The 4695-nt window shown below is 31.7% G+C and overlaps 2 long non-coding RNA genes across 2 annotated transcripts in view; one reads left to right on the top strand and one right to left on the bottom strand.

Moving 5' to 3' along the window:
• Positions 1-3839, bottom strand: part of LOC110265866 — a 5923-nt gene extending 2084 nt beyond the window's left edge. The window contains exon 1 of the long non-coding RNA XR_002352353.1: positions 3714-3839. This is a non-coding gene — a long non-coding RNA (uncharacterized LOC110265866). The remainder of the gene's footprint in view (positions 1-3713) is intronic.
• Positions 1-3846, top strand: part of LOC107614281 — an 11997-nt gene extending 8151 nt beyond the window's left edge. Inside the window, exon 3 of the long non-coding RNA XR_001614362.2 lies at positions 3709-3846. This is a non-coding gene — a long non-coding RNA (uncharacterized LOC107614281). The remainder of the gene's footprint in view (positions 1-3708) is intronic.

Genomic DNA, 4695 nt, shown 5'->3' with positions numbered 1-4695 from the left:
TGAAATATAATTTGGATAATTTTTTTATTAGAAAAAATAATTTAGATACATTGATATATTATAATTTATATATAATATAAAAAAGGGTATTAATGTAATTTCATTTGGTTATGATTTATTTTTTTTATTTTTTTATCTAAATACAAGAAAAATTTTCTTCTATTTTCTTTCCATTTATTTTCTCTTCATCCAAACAACATAAAAGAAAATCAACTTTTTTTTATTTTATTTTCTTCTATTTTCTTTCTTTTCATTTTCTTTCTTCTCATTTTCCATCTTCCATCCAAACAAAATATTAAAGTAATTTTCCGATTTTTCAATTAATTTATTTGACAAGCGGATTTTTCCCATCCCTCAAAACTCAAAACATTGACAGAGTAGTCGTTATTTTAAATACTTGATATAATTAAAATAAGACATTAAAAATAATTAAAAACATTAATTTATATTTTAATATCAATAAAATATCAACATATCATTATAATTTATCTAAAAAATACTTTATATTTTATATGTATGCGTGTCCCAGTGTCATGTAAGATTTTAAAATTCACGTGTCATATCCTGTTCTGTATCTGTGTCAGTATCTGTGCATCATAACTACGATGACTATGGTATTTCAAACAATATTGCTAAAGTTAAAGTAACATTTTTTTATTATTAAACAATATTTTTTTAAAAATATTACTTAAAAAAATATTATCAAAATATAAAAAAATATGACTTTAATTTTAATAAATTTTACATAATTATCATAATTATCGTAGTATATTTATATTAAAATTTACATTTTCATAATTTCGCCAATCCATAGGAGAAATTGTCTCATAAATGGTCTCGCCCTCGTGAATTTAAAACAAAACGCAAAAGTTTATCTCTGCATGTATTGATTGTATTCTATCCACCAAATATCAATTATTAAGTAAAATGTTATTCGTCCACCAAATCAGTTATTAAAATCAGTCATGGATGTATTTATATATAAATATATGTGGTTGCATTTATATTTTAATTATATTAGTGATTTAATTTATTTTTAATATGTATTTATATTATAATTATATTAGTGACTGATTTTGGTATACAATAGTATAGTCGATTACTAAAATTAAAAAAAAAATCAAAAGACGGACTAAAAGGGGTCCTAAAAAGGCAGAGTTCATTTCACAATATGTAGAAAGAGCTATGACCACTATCAAATACACTAAGCTCTGGAATTATGTTAGAATTGAATAAATTTAACTAAAATCTTAAAAATGAGCTCACTTAATGAATTGAGGACCAAATTTCTGTCAACAAGTCTTACATATCTAGGTCATGCAAAACACTAACAAAACCGTTGAGACTAGAAATGAGGAGCATAATCTTCTTAATTAACTCTGGTTATCAGATAATTAGGCTAATAGTAAATTATGGGAATGGCTATCTCATCCTCGCCATATTCCCAGGAGGACTATGCTGAATGCTAATTCTGATTACTATACTTCATCCTATAATTAATGACAAGGTTGAAGTTGACATACCGTACTAAACTATTAATTATTATGTTCTAGAAAGGCGTCCCCATTACGCTTAGATGGGTAAAATAAGCATTGTCACATGGAAATTGATCCGGACATTTTGTGGAACCCTAAGAAAAGCTCACTACATCTAGCAAATCTATCGTATAGAGAGGAACAGAAGAAACTTTGAGAAAACAGTTTCAGGGTCCATTATTCCGGGTATCCACAAACTCAACCACATGGGTACCTGAGTGAGTCACATGTGCTGCTTTGATCCACATAGAGAGAGATGAGAACCATCTTTAACTGAAAAGCCTATCTTTAGAAGAAGCCATGGCCCCAATTCAATTCTACCGCTTCTTTCCCTGGCCTTTACATATATTATAACAATACTAATAATAATATCATTATTTATGACGTTTTCTCTTTCCGAATTTCCATTCCACTCCACACACACACAAAGGACAGGGAGCGAACTATGAGCCAAAGGACTTTAGAAACCAATTTCACAGGTTGAATTAAAGTTCAAAGTTGCCAAAGGGCATCCCCACGGAACGAATGAGGGGATTTTCGTAGAGCTCTTTCAGAGAAACAAAACTAACAAACACCTAGCAGGGGGACCACTAACCCGCAAAACGGTTGCATCACTAGTAGCAAGAGAAATTCTTAAGATATTCCAACCGAGCAAGTAAAAAGGTCATGCACTCGTACACCACCTAAATATGCCATGCCATTTTCTCCTACTTTTTCTATAATTTCTTTTCTAGAAAGGCGTCCCCATTACGCTTAGATGGGTAAAATAAGCATTGTCACATGGAAATTGATCCGGACATTTTGTGGAACCCTAAGAAAAGCTCACTACATCTAGCAAATCTATCGTATAGAGAGGAACAGAAGAAACTTTGAGAAAACAGTTTCAGGGTCCATTATTCCGGGTATCCACAAACTCAACCACATGGGTACCTGAGTGAGTCACATGTGCTGCTTTGATCCACATAGAGAGAGATGAGAACCATCTTTAACTGAAAAGCCTATCTTTAGAAGAAGCCATGGCCCCAATTCAATTCTACCGCTTCTTTCCCTGGCCTTTACATATATTATAACAATACTAATAATAATATCATTATTTATGACGTTTTCTCTTTCCGAATTTCCATTCCACTCCACACACACACAAAGGACAGGGAGCGAACTATGAGCCAAAGGACTTTAGAAACCAATTTCACAGGTTGAATTAAAGTTCAAAGTTGCCAAAGGGCATCCCCACGGAACGAATGAGGGGATTTTCGTAGAGCTCTTTCAGAGAAACAAAACTAACAAACACCTAGCAGGGGGACCACTAACCCGCAAAACGGTTGCATCACTAGTAGCAAGAGAAATTCTTAAGATATTCCAACCGAGCAAGTAAAAAGGTCATGCACTCGTACACCACCTAAATATGCCATGCCATTTTCTCATACTTTAACTATAATTTCTTTTTTCCTTTTCTTTTTCTTTTTTTTTATGACTAAGAGATGATGCGAGACAGCACGAGCTCCTTTCTTCTTTTTTCTAATCCAGAAGCACTTCAGCAACTTGCATTCTGCTTATGTCCATTGACTCCATTAAAATATCTTGAAAAATCTCTGACAAACAATTCAGTGCGTTTTGACCATAACTTCCTCCTGAATTCCAAATTTCCACAGTAGAAAGGCTGCTAAAATTACGCGCCAATAGTGTTTCTAATCGGTTGGATTTTTTCTTCGGACATAGACATAGTACCTAAATATAACTACTACAGTACTAATGATAAATCTTTAAAATATAAAAAAAAGGAGGAAAAAAAATCAAATCAAATAACTAAAAATTTGGCACGCATGGGAAAACGAGAGCCATTCGAGCCGAACTGAAAAGAGCAACTTAACGAGATCGTTTAATAGAGAATTTTTCTCAGCAACTAAACAGAGAACTTATTATCGTTCTTATTGATTCAACACCTATCACACCAAATCAAATTAAACAAAAAGAAAAGCAATAAAAAAACAAGACAATCACCCAAATTCAAATGCTCAAAAACAGGCGAGCAAAATCAATCAATAGCGGTTCATCCTCAGATCTAAACACTCCGATTCAAGCAACTAGTCGCTACTAATTAATAACATCACATACCAACACAGAAAAATTACAGCTACGCTATTTGAGTGAGAAACCAAATTGAGTGAGAAAGCTAACCTGAAGGGCGTGAAGTTTCGTGAAGTGTGAAGGACGTGAAGTTCGTGAAGTGCGAGTGGTGTTGTTCTCTCTGGTTCAAATTTGAGCGCATGCGAGAGAGAGAGAGAGAGAGAGAGAGAGTTTGTTGTGTTGGTTCTGAATGAAGAATGAGAGCGAGAGAGAAACCGAATGGATATTTTTAAGTAGTAACAATTTTAAACATTTGCCGATTAAGAATATGGCTAAGTTCTGGAACTTTGTCCGTCCACCCTTGATTTATGTGGTTACAACTTACAACATTTAGATCTATAAGAAAATTTATATGTATATTTTTTAGTAAAATTCCATCTGACACTTCACAAAAAGACAACTCACCCAATTACAATTTAACTTTTAGTTATCATATTTTTAGACAAGCAGTAGGCCTTTTTGCTAATTTTATTGTGGTATCTTAACGATAAAATTCTAGGTGGCATGTTAGATACTAATATGTTGCTCAACTATTGATTCAGACAAATAGCTCTTTCACTAAAACAATGTTAGTTCTTCTTTTTTAATTTTTCTCTTCCTCATCTTTTTTTTTCCCCCTTCTTTTTTATTGGTAGATACAGAAAAAATTAAACAGAAATAATAATCTTCTCATCTTTGGATATCTCCATCTTAAATAGAACAGAAGAAACCGACAACCCTACTAGGTAAGATTTTGCTAACGTACTAGGTAAGATTATTCTAAATTTCTATTAAGATTTTGCTATTAAGAGATCATAGAAAAATTAATAGAAAGGTCTGTTTATCTGATGAAAATAATAATTAGGAAGTCAAATTATCATTTTCTAATCGACAAAAAATTAGTTGTTCTTTCATAAAATAAATCAAAGTTGGGATGATGTTTTTCTCTGTTTCTTCACATATTTTTTACTTTAAGTAAAAGTAAGGGATTAAAAAAAGATAAAATATTTTTTATACTACAAAAACACAAAATACGATATAATTATAATTATGC

The sequence above is a fragment of the Arachis ipaensis genome, chromosome B08, assembly GCF_000816755.2.
Source record: "Arachis ipaensis cultivar K30076 chromosome B08, Araip1.1, whole genome shotgun sequence".
In the NCBI taxonomy this organism is placed as follows: domain Eukaryota; kingdom Viridiplantae; phylum Streptophyta; class Magnoliopsida; order Fabales; family Fabaceae; genus Arachis; species Arachis ipaensis.
This window is presented reverse-complemented; position numbering and strand designations above follow the sequence as displayed.